At 42.7% G+C, this 17,522-nt stretch overlaps 1 protein-coding gene and 1 non-coding gene across 2 annotated transcripts in view; both read right to left on the bottom strand.

Moving 5' to 3' along the window:
• LOC117128145 overlaps window positions 1-17,522 on the bottom strand; it is a 734,122-nt gene that overhangs the window by 688,152 nt on the left and 28,448 nt on the right. The gene's annotated exons all lie outside the window — the stretch shown is intronic.
• Window positions 14,582-14,687, bottom strand: LOC117128696. Its single transcript, XR_004452090.1, has one exon. It is a non-coding gene; the product is annotated as a small nucleolar RNA R71 (small nucleolar RNA).

The following is a 17,522-nucleotide window of genomic DNA, read 5'->3' as shown; positions in this document are numbered from 1 at the left end:
CTTATACTATCTCTGGAGATGCTTTTAGCTTGTTTAGTAAGCTGCAGCCAAGATCTCTAACCTGCTGAAAAGACATGAAAGGCGCCTTCCTAGGTAAATTTTTTAGCGAAGCTGTAGCGACTCGAAGTAGAAGGTTTTATTACATGGTGGATAAGATGGTTGAAGATCACGAGAAAGGAATAATCACTAGTCTTAGTCAGATTAGTAATAGTAAGATTATGGATTTTGCCTATAGCGAGAAGGATGAAGATTTTGAAATCCCGACCACTCATGTCAAGCAGCCAGATATTCAGATTCACCATGCAGATGAGAGTAAGCAGAAGAACGAACTGAACAGAGAAAAGCTGGTCAACCATGATACAGTTGAGGATGATGAATATCATGTATCATGAGAGCAGAGCAAAGTAGAAGAAGCTGATACAAAAGATCCGACTTCAGCATTGATCGACAGTAGTAACTCAGAATCGATCGATATCCGCACTTCAGAAACGATCGATACATATATTTGTCATCGATCGATACCTTATACAATCCCTGATGCTACCACTGTGTATGTTAGGACTGGACGACCAAAGACAATTAGAGACTATAACAGTCATGAGGATGCTTATGCTAAAAGGTCTGCATTGCGTCGCTCAGCACTTCAGAATACTGTCCTTGAGCTGCACCCTGCATATATCTCTCTTGTGGGTCAGCATTCTTTCCATGGTTTTCCTCATGAAGATCCCTCTAGCCACCTGGAAACATTTGTAGATCTGCCATCGACCATCAAATGCAATGGAGTCTCTGAAGACTACTATTTATGCAAATTATCCTCATATTCTCTTGCTGGAGAAGCAGCATATTGGTTCAGAAAGTTGCCACTACGATCTCTCACTACCTGGAATGACATCATATACGCCTTCCTCAACAAATTTCTCTATGATGCTGCAGCAAATCTAGAGATTGAGATAAGGTCTATGCTGGAATATATGGTGGAGGATGATGAGCAACATGAGTCTGGAAAGCTGAGCACAGTAGAAGTAGCTGATATTAGTGACACGAGCTCATCATTGATCGACACCCTTACCATAACATCGATCGTCACCCCCACCTCCTCGTCGATCGACCCTAGTACCTCAGAAATGATCGACACAGACTTTTGTCATCGATCGATTCCACTTGAAATTCCTGAAAGATCGAGTTGTCCTCAGGACATTGCAAACTTGACACAGGAGAGCATCGATGAATCAAGCTGTGATCTTACCTCAGATGTCGACAAAGTCACTCTGAAAGACTTTCTGGAGTTGGAAGAATGGTATAGGCAGAAGCTTGATGATCAGCCCGCTTCGGGAAAAGGTCTAAAAAATTCCTTAAAGGCTAACGACATCGACCGACATAAACCTGACGAGATCGATCGACACCCACCCTACAATCTACAGTCGCCGTCTAACATCGATAAACAAACACCCGACTGTATCGCTCGATACCCACCCGATTGCATCGATCGACACCCATGTTTGGATGAACTATCAAGATACATGATTGAACCAGAACTGGTTGGAAAAAAAGAACACACGCCTGGAGCCTCACACCTTGCTGTCCCCGAAAATATAAGACCACCTCTATGCAAAGAAGAAGCTGTTGGAATTTGCAAAAGAGTGAAGAGGATACATGATCCTGTGAAGTTTTTTGTTTCATATGAAGTGTTTGAAGCTGAATCTCGTATCCCACCAGATAAAAGTATGGAGTTAAGTTCCTATGGTGGAGTATTTGATGATAATAAGTACGGAGAATCTTCTCAAAGAGGGATGCAATTTAGAGATGAAGTAGATAACTGCCCAACAGAAGTACCATCGAGCGACATCAACAGAACAAAATCGATTGACACTATCATTTCATCATCGATCGATACCGGTCAGATACCATTGATCGACACCCTTGGCGAATCAGAGTAGAAAGAGTTTGAAGTGTGTCAGAATCTTTTTGATGGAGACACCACCATGCGATCAGACAAGACTGGGGGAAAGAAGAGGCAGAATTAGAAGAAGAGGAAAAGGATCAAGGGAGAACCTCAGTTATCATTGATTCCCCACTTCTCAGATGGTGTCAGAAAACCCAGAGTGCGCAGCAGATGCTTCTCACAGACTTTTGCAAAGCTCAAAGCACTCCTTATTTCTGAAATGATAGACAAAGGAGAGGGGTATATGGAGGAGGCTTTCACACAAGAATGATAAAGCTTCAAAGAGTAGACATTGAGACTTGGTTTGGAGCAAGTTCTCATTCTTATGCGGACTTAATCAGATCTGCAGAAGTCAAGCTAATGACTAAAAATAAGCGCTGAGTGGGAGGAAACCCACTGTTAGGTAATTTTAAATATGGTTTATCTTTCATTTATTACTGATTCTTTGTTTTCTAAAGATTTCAGGTAAAAAAAAAAAGATGAACAGTAACGACGTACAGTAGCAGAGACACTGTAGCAGCAACATCGAGTGACACTGTAGCAAAGCACTGTTCATCGGAAAAAAAATATTATGATTATTATTTTTATTGATTATTGGTTTTATTATTTATATATTAATTGTATTAAATGTTTTTTTATGTTAAGTAAAAGGACAAGATCCGAGGAAGACGAGATTGCAGGAGAATCGATGATGGCTACGTAGCATCGATCGACAGAGCATCAAGAGTATCGATCGCCACTTAACTGTGATTCTCAACACTCACATCCAAGCAGGTATACCGTTTTTCCTTGTTAAATATTGTCCTTATAATTTATTTTTCCACTAATCTTAGACTGGATAGCGCTAGTGATAGTGTTGTTTAAATCTGGGGGAGGTTCTACTAATATTGTGTTTTAGTTAGTTAAAAAAAAAAAAACAGAACCGAGTAGACGATTGCTCAGCACATCGACCGATGACACCAGCTCGATATCGATCGACAGCGCTTCATATCCAACAATCAATTGTCTCTTCATTGTGTCGAATGATTGCTCTAGCCATCGACCGATGAGACCATGTCACTATCAATCGACAGCACTTCATCAACATCGATCGATTGTCTATTCATTGTGTCGATCGACACTGATGTCAAGTACGTTATCGTTCTTACTTGTTAAATTGTCTACTTATTATTTATGTTCAAACCATAACTTAGACTAGATATACACTGGGGACAGTGTAATTTAAGTCTGGGGGGATGTTTACTGATATTTGCTTATCTATTGAGTTTTATAAAATGTTTTCAAAACTGTTTTTATTGAGTCACGAAGGGGATAATGAACTTATTAGATTCATGCTTGTTATCTAACCACTCTTTAGCACCATTCTAGACTTACTGATTGCAGATAGTACTAAAGATACTTAAGTGGATCAACCTGTCAACTATGTTCACACTTGCTGAGATTGTTTGAAGGAACCGAAGCTGACCTCCAACCTAATTTGACTTAACTGCTTGTCTTGGGGCTTGGTATACACTGGATCGGATTCCTCCTTCAGGTCGGAAACATAAAAATATGAGTGATTTTGGTTTCCTTATCTCCTCCCTTTGGCATCCTAATAAAATAAAATAAAAGATTGAGATGATTTCTTGCGGTTTAGAGGGGTAGGTACATTACCGATGACCCCATTATTCTACTCTAATAGAATGATCACACATTATTGGAAGCGAGGGGTAGGTACATTACCGATGACCCCACTATTCGCCTACACTTTGTCAAGAAAAGAAAAAGAAAAAAAATAATAATAATAAAAAATCGAAAAGAAGGTGAATAAGATGGACTGCATCAGCATCTTTGTTCATTGGAATTGAGATAAAAAAAGATTCAGAGAAGGGAGATATAGAGTAAAAGAAACCAGAACAAGACTTACCTGTTTACTCAGATACCTGTTGGGGTAAGAGTCCATGTGTCTTGTGATCGATACTCTCAATGTAAAGCATACACATTTATTTATGTTAAGAAATGAGGTTGGTAGAGGGGAATGTCAGACGTGATTTGCTAAGATGTTGGCTAGGTGAATTTGATTGCTAAGCTAGGATATTGTATAATGTGCTTCTGTGATTAGGACTTTTTAGATGTGGATTGCAATATTGTAGAGGTGATGATTCTAAGTTTTAAATCATGTGAGTCCCTGCTGTTTTCAAAACCTCTTTCAGAGAGACTACCCGTCTGTTTTGCTTGAGGACAAACAAAAGGGTAAGTCTGGGGGAGTTGATAGACCATATATTTTACCTATTTTTAATCATGGTCTATAAGTGTTTTAAAGTGTTTTAAGATACAATTATTATGTTTTGGAGTCTATTTAGAGTATTTACAGGCTCAAGGACGTTTAGGAGAAATATGGTGATTTTGGAGTCTTTTGGAGCCTTTGGAAGTGCAGAGTTGCACAGACGCGTCAGATGTTTATCTATGGATGGAGACCTTCCGACCGTTAGATTGAGCCCATATTTTGACACAAGATAGAGCTTTGAGTTAGCTTTCCAATGCCACCGGTCTCAGGTCAATCAGCATGCCCGTTTTACTGAAGAGTGGTCAGTCTGCCTCGCGAGAGGAAGCTGCCGAGAAGAGGAAGCCACGTCAATCGATGCAGCACTCTGCACGTCGATCGATGGAGATCCCAGATCGTGGGCCTTGTATATTTTATGACTGCGTGAAGCCCAGAAGTAACCACAAATTACCAGAATACCCTTGGACGACCAGAAACCCTATTTATGTTATTTCTAAGCCATTGTTGACGGCTACGCTTTTTACACACTTTCTTTGATTCATAGTTTTGTTAGGAGAGAAGGGAGGAACTCCTATCAGAGTCCTCCTCAAACTCCTTTGGTTTTATTCATCTATTTCATTTCAGTTTTTCTATATATTCATCTATGATTTATGTTTTCATGTCTGAGTAGATCCACCTGTTAGATCCAGGGTTCAGATAGGTTTGTGGGATTAGCTTCAAACTATAGATCTGCCTTGTTGTGATATTCATGATAGATCTATACTTATTGCTTGTTCTAGAGTAATTAACTAGAATATTGATCATAGGATTGCATACACAAGCATCCTTGTTATCCCATCCTGACCTCTATCTATCATATTAGGATTGCTAGAGAGGGCTAACCGCCAATTTAGCATCCTAATAGGGCAAATCATCTCGCGCATAGGCCTGGCTAGAACCCGTCGATCGATGTCCTCAACTGACTATCGGTCGACGTAGGTAAAGGTATATCGGTCGACGTCCCTATAGGACCATCGATCGACACTCTTTCGTTGTCAACATACTAACCGTTGAGACACGAGATCTAGCGAGTTAACCAGTGAAACATGCGATAGCTGATCACTGAGTTAAGCGGTTGAGCTCTAACATATGATGCATGCAACAAATAGGTACCTATAGTAATTATAATCTCCAACACCTGAATAGAAACCCTAGATCTAGCAACCATCCTTCCATCGAACAACCCTTGCCAAGCTGAACAATTGACTTGTTCAACTTGTTTACTGCTTTGTTTATTTAATTGCTATTTTACTGCTTTATAATCTATTAGCCTAGTTTATTATAAATTGTTTAGATCTAATCGGTTCCCTAGCTCCTTGTGGATTCGATCCCTTAGTACTATAACTCGACCTCTTTTGATGAGAGTAACACTCTTTAGGGTAATTTGAGTGATATCATGAAGGGATTGCCGGTGTCCCTTATGTGGAGGAAGAATGATTCTGTTGGGCCCTAGGAGTCTATATATATGGTTGATTGACGCGACACTCATAAAGAGTGTTTTGATTTATTAGGGTTTAATGGTTTTTTGCGTAAATCGGTCATGCTTTATTGATTGTTAAACTATCCGTCTTGCTTGTGTTTGGGGTTGGGTTTAGAATGACGGGTAGTTGTATATGTTAGATAGGGAACCCTGGCTCACTGAGTGAAACTAGTTCAGTCACTCCTCACATCCTTTTGCAGTTGACCAGTAGAAAAGACCGTAGCACTCGCTTAACTGTAGGATCGGGTATAGATTGGACATATTTTGCTAAAGACTCGTTTTCAAGATATATGAATGTATGTTTTACTTTCGACTTCGTCCATGGACCCTATGTATAATATTTTGGGTATGTGAACTTCATGTTTTATATATATGAAATAAAGTATATTTTATATTCGTGTCGGGTTGAATCTGATATTAGGTTAGTCCAACCTAACACAACTCTATGATTCGGTACGGGTTGCAAAGCCTCAGGCCGAAGATTAGAGGAAACAAGTTTTGAATGGATTTTCTAGGTTACAGAATTATGTTTTGTGACTTGGGAAGTCTATTCTCAACCCATCGTGACACTTCTGGACTTGGCAGAGGAAGGTCGTTCGGGCATGTTCTTGTTTGATTGTTGCCCGGCTGACTGACCGATGTCTAAAATTGTTCTAGAGTGTTAAAGAAACATCCCTTGTTTCGTCTCGATTAGAGTTACTATTGAAACTTTACGATAAAAAAAAACCGCAAACACTTGTTTTCTCGCATGGATTCAGATTAATCGTATAAAACGGCAACTGTTAACTTAACACCTTAGCTGCCTCAACTATACGATTACGTTGAACCTCTTTATTAAAATTGACATCATATCTAAGGAGAAGATAACAGTCAAGTTCGGAAAATAAATGCAAAGTTTCAAAGGATAAACACCCATATCAAAAATGGCGAACATACACGAGAAGAGGAAGGGGAAATGAGCAAGCAAAACTGAGAAGAGACAAAACTGCATCTTCGAGAGAATAAGGTATTCCGACTTGAAATTTTTGAAATCAGACTTGGAATTTCTGTAGGAAATTACTAAGAAATAAAAACGCCTTTCAGACTGCCATAGAACTTTAGGGAACGTAAACCCTAGGTGGATAGTCTAGCGAACTAAATCTTAGGCAATTTTTCCTGTCTTGATATATCGTTCCATAACTGTTCATCCAGATCTTGCAAACCGATCTAAACTCTCCAAAATCGAGAAACGATCGCCACGCATATCAAGCTCACTTCCTAAGGGTAGAAAAAACAAGAGACATCGAAGTCGTCTTAAAACTGATTCGTTTTTGGCAATTTTCTCGGAACCGACATATTCTAAGTCATCAACATGGAAACAACCAAATCAAAGTCCAAGCGTCGTCTTTAAATCGTCTCGGATTATCGATCATTCCAAACCTCAGAAGAAGAAACGTACACAACCTTTCAAAGTATTCGGTTCAGCCGTTTTCTTCCGTAAAAAAAAGGAGTAGGTACGTATACTATACATGTATACTCCCAAACTTCAATTTTTTTTTGCAAATCGTCAAGAAAACGATTTTGTCAAAGCAAATAGTCCCAAATAGGCAAACAAAAATCTTAAATTCGTCTAAATGCTAGCAACATATCCAGACGATCACAAACATAATCTCAAAAACTAAACATCATTTCTTGTCGCAATCATGCGTACAGAAAACATGTATCAATATCAATCTGAAACTCGACGATTAGCCAAAGTATTGAACCCTTTTCCAGCTTTAGAAAGCCATTTTCGTTTAAAATTTTTTACGAGAAATCTTCAATCACCAAAGCATTTCTTTCAGTTTCCGTTGTACTAAGTGAGTCACGGAAAAGCATCGAAAACATTTGCGACGAAGAAAACTCGAGAATAGATGTAGCATCGTGCACATTAAAAGGAACACTTTCCTCCCGATGGTTAGCTAGATCCCCCTCTGGTTGACCAATTCGTTCCAGAAATGAATGTGTCATGAGAATCCGCTCAAAAAACCTATGAAAAACGTTCTGCGACTAGATCGTAATGAAATAAACTTCGGTAACACTCCATGAGTAACTCCAAGCAACTTTCACCTAAGATCGAAATCACAGCAGAAACGTTTCTTGTAAAACCCGCAGAAACAACACTACTTTGACATATGTATACATATCACCGATTTACAACCATCGTAAAACCGGTCCCCATTACTTCCGCGAAAAATCCTTCGTACAATCAGACGAAGTCTTACGAAGAAACTTTCTAAAGTTAACATAACAGGCCTTATGAAGAAGTATGTCTTGTATAGCAAACCTCTTGGGCTTCGTCTTCCTAAGACAAAAAGACTCGATTGTCATAAGACTATAGGTCACATTATACGAAATATTCGTCGTATAACTGAAACCTAGAGCGGAGAATCGTTTTCTACGACTATCGGTCATATTAGCACGGATAACCACGACAAACTTGGCCTATCAATCTCGACAAGCACTTTTTAGCCATCAGTCAATTATGCCTTCCACTAAAGGTCCAAACCAATATTTGCCATCACCTTTAATGGACGATTGTAAACTAACATGACCTTAAATGTTAAAGTACCATGGTCTAATCTTTGACCTACAACATCCTTGGCTATCTGAGTGAACACATCCTTCTCCCCAAGCCAAACTATTTGAGAAACCATCGCTCCATCGCTTAACGGCTAAACGACAATCTACGATTTGTCTAAAAACATCGTGTGACTATTAAGAGAATAATTATCGTATAGCCCACAGTCGGAGAGAGTTCGAAAGGCGTTGAGGTTTGTACATCCTGGTTCTACTTCGGTCGCGGAAATGGGAAGCGACTCCGAACCCGACGACCAGAGTCCCGTTGCAGCTCCAGCAGTTGCGACGGAGTTGAACTCTTGGAAAGGGAGAGATATCGACCTTGGTGACATAGAGTTTTTGGTGGACGACTCTATGCTTCCAGGATGGGATCCAGACCTTGCTTATGGCGATGGACGTGGTACGAGCAAGGTCCCTATTCTGGACTTTGACGATTTCTTTGCTGGTCTACCCTCGGGCTTCGCTGCTCCTCCGCCTACGAACAAAACGGTGAGGCCGACAGTCGTCGCAGAAGGGTCTCTCATCATCAATGGGGTTAGTTTTCAAGAATTTTTTGGTGATTGCCTTAAGTATTTATTTTTTCCGCTTATAACATTCCAATCGGTTTTTCAGGGCCTGAGCTTGCTGGGCTCGGCCATTGAGGCGAGCCATAGAGAAGCCATGGTCTATCACTTTAAAGAGGAGAAAGCGGAAAGGGAACTTGCTCGCATGCAAGGCGAGATGTTGGAGCGAGATGCGCAACTCGCTCGTGATCATGCAAGGGCCGTTCGTAAAGCGGAACATAAGGGTAAGAGGGAGATCATCGAGGTGATGAAGACTCGTGCCTCTCAATTCCAGACTGAGTACGGGAATCTCAAGAATGCTTTCACCTTGGTGGGCGATTTCCGCAAATGTCGCGGTTCGGTCGGGAGTCTTTGGAAAACGCAGGCGGATGACTACGTTTTTGAGAAGGAGATGATGTTGATGGAGGGCGGCATGAAGGAACATGCTCATGCTGAGGCGCTGATTCCTCTGATCGCCAGGAAGATCCAGGGATTCTGGGATCCCATCCCATTTTCTCCTGATCGCGACCGAGTTTCCCGGTGATGGCGAGGAAGTAGATCGTCCTTCGGATGCGTTTGGAGCTTCGCTGTCCAGAGACTTTTACTTTGAACCTTGAGAGGTGAAGTGATCATTCAGAGGGAGGAGTTTGTTTCTTTGTCTTGCGTTTGTGGCCGAGTGTGGTCTTTATTTCGAGAGATTGTATGGACCTGTTTTGGCTGTTTTATCGTTTTACCGGGACTGGCCGTTGGTGGCTTTGAATCCCTACCGCTTTATGCGACTTTTATATATATGATGGGTATGTTTTTATGAATTTTTCTGAGTAGGTTCGAATTAAATATGAGTTGTCATCTCATATTCAATTCCGTTGAGACGTTCAATCTGTCGGTTCGTCCGTGACTTTTCATAAAAAATTACTTACTCTTACGACTTTCGGGAATGTTGAGATGTGAACGGAGAGACATGATTTAGGATCTCGTATCGTTTAGATATCATGTCTTAAGATGTCTGAGACCAATGCGATGGGTTTAGGGCAAGACCTAGGTTTACTTTCGGTTTAAGGTTTGTGCGGTGACTAGCCGGCTATCGTTTTTCCTGTTGCAATTTCTTCCTGATTCGTACCGATTTAAAGTCCGCGATAGGTTCTCGGCTTATACGACTTGTATGGTATGAATCGAGCATCTTCCCAGAGACAATTTTTAAGCCAAGTGGAAGTGCTAAACCAAAAAAAACTTGATTACAATAACGCATCTTTTCCTATGTGGGAGTATACGAGTATACGCACCCACTCCCCCCCCTTTTAGAGAGGGGGGATGGCTGAACTCGTCTTTCGACGAGCTGCCTACGTACCCCTTTCGAGGATCAAGCCATCTCGTAGTTCTGTCTTATGCCGCGAGCGTTTTTTACTCGGCGGTTGTCGCCGTGCTGACCGCCTTGATCGTGACGACCGTGGCCGGGTCAGTGCTCCTTTTTGGATGTTCAGATTGAGTTGTAGTGTCGGGTTCGGACTCGTGTTGAGTTTCGACGTCCGAGGCATTTGCGTTGGCGGACGATGTTAAATCGTCTTTCCTTGAAGTGTTTTTGGCCGAAGATTGATCTATCTTCATGCGCTTGCGATTTGTCGTCGCAGAAGTCGCGATTTGCCTTAACTTGTGCTCTGCGAGGAAGCATAGCCGCGACTGTTTCTGACATCCCCAGATAGCTGCGACTCCGCTTGGGGTCGGGAATTTGACACCCAGGTGGTATGTCGATGGGACGGCTTGCATGGCATTGAGCCATGGGGTTCCCATGATCACGTTGTAGATGGCAGGATGATCGACCACCGCGAACTCGACGATTTTCGTGATCTCCTGGGCCATGACTGGCAGCTGGATTGACCCGAGGGTCATCGACACTTCGCCTGAAAAACCCGTGAGTGGTTTCGGCGTTGGAGTTACTTCTCCGAGTTCAATGCTCATTTGATTGAGAGTGTCGCGGAAGATAACATTGACCGTGCTTCCCATGTCAATGAGTACTCTTCCGACTTCCAGATCTCGTATGACGAGATCTATAGCGAGCGGATCGCAGTGAGGTTGATCGATCCCGCCAGCTTCCTCCTTGGTGAAGGTGATTGAGCAATTTTGACCGTCTCGGGGAGGAGACCATGTGGGCCAGTTTGCACTCGACTTGGCCTTCCGCTGGTAAGCCTTGATGGCCGAAACCGTATCGTTGCAATATTGCGATCCTCCGATGATCATGTTGATCCTGCGACGATTGTTGTCGTTTCCCTTGTCATCTGGCCTTCTGCCGCGTTTATCCCCGGATTGTTTTCTTTGAGGGGATTTTTCCGCGGTAGGATTTCTATCCGCCTTCGGGGGGCGATCGGAATCGAGGATGAAATCTTTCACGCTGGTCACTTCCGAGAGTTCCCCAGATAGTAGCTTCGCGGCCAGCCATGCTCCCAAGACTTTGGAGTTAGTCGTGGAGTGTCCTCGGGACTGGTGGAACTCGCAGAAGGTGTTTTCGTCATATCATTGATTGCGAGTCCATGTATTACCTGTGGTTCGGCCTTGGTCCAAACCGATTGCGTTATTGTGCGCTCCTTGGAGATCTCCCCTCTCGTGATGGACATACTTGTTGTTACGAGAGTTCTTCTTCTTTGCTTTCGGATCTACGTCTTTCGAGGATGGTCTTGCCGACTTATGTTTTTGCGATAAAACTTTTGTTTCTTCCTCGATTATGATGTAGTCTGTTGCCTTGTGGAGGGCGTCCTGGATCGTCCGCAGTTTGTCGAGGGTTATCCATTTTCTGAATTTCGACTTTTACCAGAGCGTCTTTCTGAGCGCGTCAATGGCCACTTTGTCGCTTATCCCGCTGACCCTGGACATTACCAGCTTGAACCGGCTGATGAACTCGCGGAGGGGTTTGTCTTCCCTCTGGGACAGACTCCAGAGATCGACATCGGAAGTTTCTCAATCTATGAACATAGAGTATTGTTTGAGAAATTCCGACGTGAGCTGTCAGAAACTCCCGATAGAGTTGCGCTTAAGCCGTGCGAACCATTCGAGTGCCGCTCCTTCCAGATTCTCGACGAACAGGCGGCAGTAGCTGGCATCTTTTTCGCTGTCCTTCAGTCTCGCTCTTCCCATCATGATGTGGAAAGCTTGAAGGTGCGCTTTCGAATCGGTCGTACCATCATACTTTGGTACTTTGATTTTTCCCGGATCGGATACCCTCATATCTGAAATACGAGTGCTGAAGGAGGTCTTCCGAGCCCCTTCCAGCAGCCTAGCGCTGGTAGCATAATGGATTCGGGATTTCACGGCTCTTACTTCTGCCGCAGTTTTGGTGATGTAGTTGCGAAGATCGCGGATATCCGACGTCTCGCCAGCAGATTTCCGAGCCTATCGGCGTTTACTGCGAGTGAGCTCGGTTTGCTTTTCAGCCAGCGCTTCTTGTTCGTTCCAATAGAGGATTTCCTCCTCTTCCGTCATCGGTTTGTCGAACGGAGAGCTATCCCGAGCAGATCGGCTTCTGAGTCTTCTTGGATGTCTGTCGACGTCTGATATACCTTGGATTTGACCCGTTTTCATCCATGGTATATAAGTGTTTTACTATATATATATCTATGTTTTCTACTCTTCTAGGTATGTTTTCAAGTTCAGGTGTATTTCGGAGTAAAGCTATGACTTTGGAGCATTTTGGAGCTTAAAGGACGTTTCACCCGAGCTGACCATGTAGAGGTCGACGAGAGGAAGAACAATCGATCGATGCGCATCAGTGCTGACGATCGATACCAAGAGATGCCTCGACAGATGATGATTAATATCGATCGATGTAGACAAGTACCATCGATCGATGTTTGTCTACATCGATCGATGTCGAGACATCAGACACGCGACATTTTGGATCCAGCGGACTTAAAACCCAAGGCCAAGCCAAATTACAAAAATGCCCTGACGAGTTTTTAACCTAGTAGATTATATACTCTAACTGTTTTGACGGCAGGAGAGCCTTTGGAGTTACAGTTTTATTTTGAGAGAGAAGAGAGAGTTTTGGAGAGAAGATCACTTGTGATTGGAACTCCTTGTTTTCATTTCTTTTCATCTATTCTATGAATTCCCATTTCTTCATTATTATGAATTGCTTTACTATGTCTGAGTAGTTCAATTATTAGATCCAGGGTTCAGATAGGTGTGTGGGATTAGCCCCAAACTATAGATCTCCCTTGTTGTGATATTCATGATAGATTTGTATTCATTGCTTGTTTTAGCCTTGCTAACTAGAACTTGATCATAGGATTGCATACTCAAGCACCCATGTTATCCCATCCTTACATATATCTGCCATATTAGGACTACTAGAGAGGGCTAACCGCCAATTTAGTATCTTAATAGGGCATATCATACTCGCGCATATGCCTGGCTAGAACCCGTCGATCAATGTCCTCAACTGACTATCGGTCGACGTAGGCAAAGGTGTATCGGTCGATGTCCCAATAGGACCATCGATCGACACTCTCTCGTTGTCAACATACTAACCGTTGAGACACGAGATCTAGCCTGTTAACCAGTGAAACATATCATGCATGCAACAAATAGGCATCTATAGATATTATAATTTCCAACACCTGAATAGTGGCCCTGCATCTAATATCATTTCCAACCAAGTTACATTTACTATTTACTTCGCTTGTTTATTGCTATTTCATTTAAACATTTACAACTCTTAGAATTAATAAACACTAGATTTAATTGTTCCCTAGCTCCTTGTGGATTCGATCCCTGAATACTACATCTGAACCTCTTTTGATGAGAGTAACACTCCTTAGGGTAATTTGAGTGGTATCAAATTTGGCGCCGTTGCCGGGGAGCTTTGATCGCCATTAGATTTAGTTTTATTGATTCTTATTCTTTTCTCTACCCCCTTTCTAACATAATTTTTTTTTCTTGTCTTTTTAGGTGCATGCCCAACGGTACCAGAAGCAACAAGGAGAAAGACTTGCTGTTCTCAGACGATCCTGCTCACTTGGAACGCACCATCCGTAGAGGTCAACGTTCCACATCGCTCGACACAACGACTTCATCGTCGATCGATATGCACAACCAACCGTCGACTGACACCAGACCTTCATCGTCGATCGATCCCAATCGTTCGACAACGATCGATACTACACCGCGTACGTCGATCGATACTGTGTCGTCAAAAATGGTAAACATTATTATTCTAAAACAGGACGATAACGGAAACCTGTATGATCAGAACGGTCATCTGCGTAATGCAACAGGTCAGAAAATAGACGCTCAGGGGACTGTAATCCCTGATGCTGATGCTACAGGAGCTGCACAACCTGTAGACGAGGAAGCTAGATCGAAACCACTGGCCGACTACAATCGCCCAGATGAGTACTATTCCAACAGATCATCTATTCGACTTCCGGAGATCCAGAAGCAGAATTTCGAGCTGAAGCCTCAATACTACACTCTCGTGTCGCAGATACCCTACTCTGGGTTACCGCACGAGCATCCTATGGACCATCTGAAACGGTTCGAGGATCTAATCGCTGCTATTCGGATGGAAGGAGTCCCCGAAGATTACCTGCTGTGCAAGCTCTTCAGATACACGCTAAATGGAGAAGCGATGCACTGGCTTAGGCAGCAACCCACAGGATCCTTAACATCCTGGGCCGACATTAAGAATGCTTTCTTACGAAACTTCTTCGATGAGGCGCTCACTGAAGAACTTCGGAACAAAATTTTCACATTTTCTCAGGACGCTGGAGAGTCCTTCAAAGATGCAAGGATGAGATTTAGGTTCTTCCAGCGAGACTGTCCACACCACGGATTTAACAAAGTGCAGCTGCTAAGCACTTTCTTCCGAGGTCTCGCCTTAATGTATCAAATGGCTCTTGATACGGTGAGTGAAGGAAACTTCACTACGCGGAATCCGTTGGAAGCTGTGAGACTTATCGAAAACCTCGCTAACATCAGCAGCACCAAAAACATTGACTCTGAACGGAAGAAGTTTGTAGCCTCTATCGGGAAGGAACAGATGGACGAAGTAAGAGCTAAGTTAGATGTGGTGCACGAGCTTCTTAGGAAGCAAGTCTGTTCAGCCGAAGGAGTAGTAGCAGATACGGAAGGAGAAGAAAATGTGAACTACATCGGAGGTACCGGATTCTAGAAATTTGGAAACCAGGGCGGAAACAGAAACTTCTTTGGAAATGGTCAAAGAAGTAACCAGAGTTCACAATTTCAAAAACCCTTCAACAACAGCAAAAGCTACTCGAACTCTTACTACCAGAATCCACCACCCCTGACTCAGGAAAGCAAGATCGAAGAAATGCTTGATCGAGTACTGTTGGGACAACAACAAATAACCGTGGATTCAACGGTAAAATAGATTCCGCCTACAACAATCTGAACACCAAAATCGAGACCTTAGCGACTCAGGTGAAAAAACTTGAAACGCAAGTAATTCAGACTGAAGAGACTATAAAGGGGCAATAAGTTTTCGCTAGAGAGGCAGGAGCTGATAAAGGAAAACACCACGTAAATGCCATCATAGATGATGATTTCTGGCAAGTGGTGAGACATGAAAAGCTTGAGGAAGGAGACTTCGAAATCGAAAGCTCCATGAGTCTCGGCGGATCCCAATGGTGTCGACCGATGTCGACGAACTCGCATCGATCGACAGACCATGACGAAGATCGATGAATGGATTACTTCAGTCATCAATCGACGTCGTCCGCTGAATCGACTGAATGCAATGCGGTTCAAATTCTAACTCATGAAGAATTCGCAGCTAAGCATCCTCACCCACCCTCCCCTTTCTATGATAAAATCGATCGATCGGTTGACCCAACCATCGATTGACAGAGTGAGTCTGACGTTGATCGTCACACCCCACCTCCCATCGATCGACATGCACCTCTGACATACCGAGTGCGGTTACCCTCAATCGATAATGATTATATCAACGCACTCAGACCACCACCTAAACCATTAGCTAACCCACCCGAACCAAAACCCAACCCTTTAAATAGTTCACCAGAACCAGTTCAAGAAAATCAGGAAACTGAAGGGAGAAGGTTAAGGAAAAGAAAGGAGACAATTCCTAAGAACCTTAAGAGGGAAGCTAACGATAAGGAGATGGATGGTTTCACTAAAAGAGTCCTCAGAATCCCAATCGAAAAAGCTTTTGATGAAGCTTACTTCACACACCGGTTGTGGATGTTCTTCAGAGAAACAAAGGTAACTGAGGAGGACATTAGGAGAATGTTTCATCAAATCAGAGAGACGATGAGACAAAGGATCACATTGACGAAGAAAAGTGATCCTAGGAAGTTTGCAATACCATGCGTAGTCAAGGGTGTTGAATTTCCCCATTCAATGTGTGACATAGGAGCATCAGTTAGTATCCTCCCTAGGATCATGGCAGACCAGCTTGGTTTGACCATCGAACCTTCAACAGAATCCTTCACCTTCGTGGATCTTTCAGAAAAACGATCAGGAGGTATCATAAGAGATCTGGAGGTACAGATTGGTAATGCCCTTGTTCTGGTAGATTTTCATGTCCTAGACATCGAGCTTAACTGGACCTCTTCACTTCTGCATGGAAGATCTTTCCTAGCTACAGTAGGAGTTGTATGTGACATGAACAAAAACAATTGCGTCTGACGCTCATAGACCCCAACATCCACTACGACCCTATCCAATTTAAGAGAAAGGTCATTAATTTTGTGGATTACGGGAAAGAACTTGGCTTCATTGGCGCATGCCATTGTAGAGCATAGTACGAATCGGAGTACAAAACAGAGTACTCGGAATGGATCGACACCCCCACTTTTCCATCGATCGATTCCAATGAGTCAACAGTGACCGATGACCGCAACAACACGTCGCTCGACGTAAAGCAGCCGGTTGACCATTTCGCTCCACCTAATCATTGTTACCCACACTTTTCCTTCCAACCTCCAAGCAAGAGAGGACGTGATGATTATTCCATAGGCAGTTGGGTAGACAGTGGTTTCCATGAAAGTTTTGCAGTTGACACTGTAATTACTTCACCTAACGAGGAACATACAGAGGAATACAATGAGGATTATTGAAAAGAACGTGCAATAGAAATGTCTTTTCAGGAAGAAAGACTTGAAACACATAAGTTCACCAACACGTTTCCAACATCGATCGACAAAGTGCACTCGACATTGGTCGATACCCACCCTCGTCCAGCAAAACAAACGCTCACATCGATCGACACTTATACAGGAACATCGATCGATATTCGCGCCACAGCGAAAATTCAGGAGCAGGAGAATATTCCCTCTCCAACTAGGTTTATAGATACCTATATAAAACGTTTTGCACCCCCGAAACCACCTCCACACACCAGAGCAGACACAAAGGTAAATTTGTCCATGGGAACAAGCGTTTACCTTCATAGTGCTTTATGAAGTGTTGGACTTCCGAGATGTATTTCGTGCATTTTTTAGGATGTTTCGTATAGCTCTAGAAGCTTTGTTACGAATTTTTCCTTACATTCCGTGTATTATGGTTAAAACGTTGCAAGCTCAAAGTGAATTGTGGAGCGTATTGAACTTGGTCAATTTTCGAAAAGTTTAGATTTTCCGTTAACCGTTTGGTTGTTAGGACTTAGTTTCGTTATGAATAATTTATCAT

Source organism: Brassica rapa, chromosome A09, assembly GCF_000309985.2.
Source record: "Brassica rapa cultivar Chiifu-401-42 chromosome A09, CAAS_Brap_v3.01, whole genome shotgun sequence".
Lineage (NCBI taxonomy): Eukaryota > Viridiplantae > Streptophyta > Magnoliopsida > Brassicales > Brassicaceae > Brassica > Brassica rapa.
The sequence above is the reverse complement of the archived record's forward strand: the minus strand, read 5'-3'. Positions and strand labels throughout refer to the sequence as shown.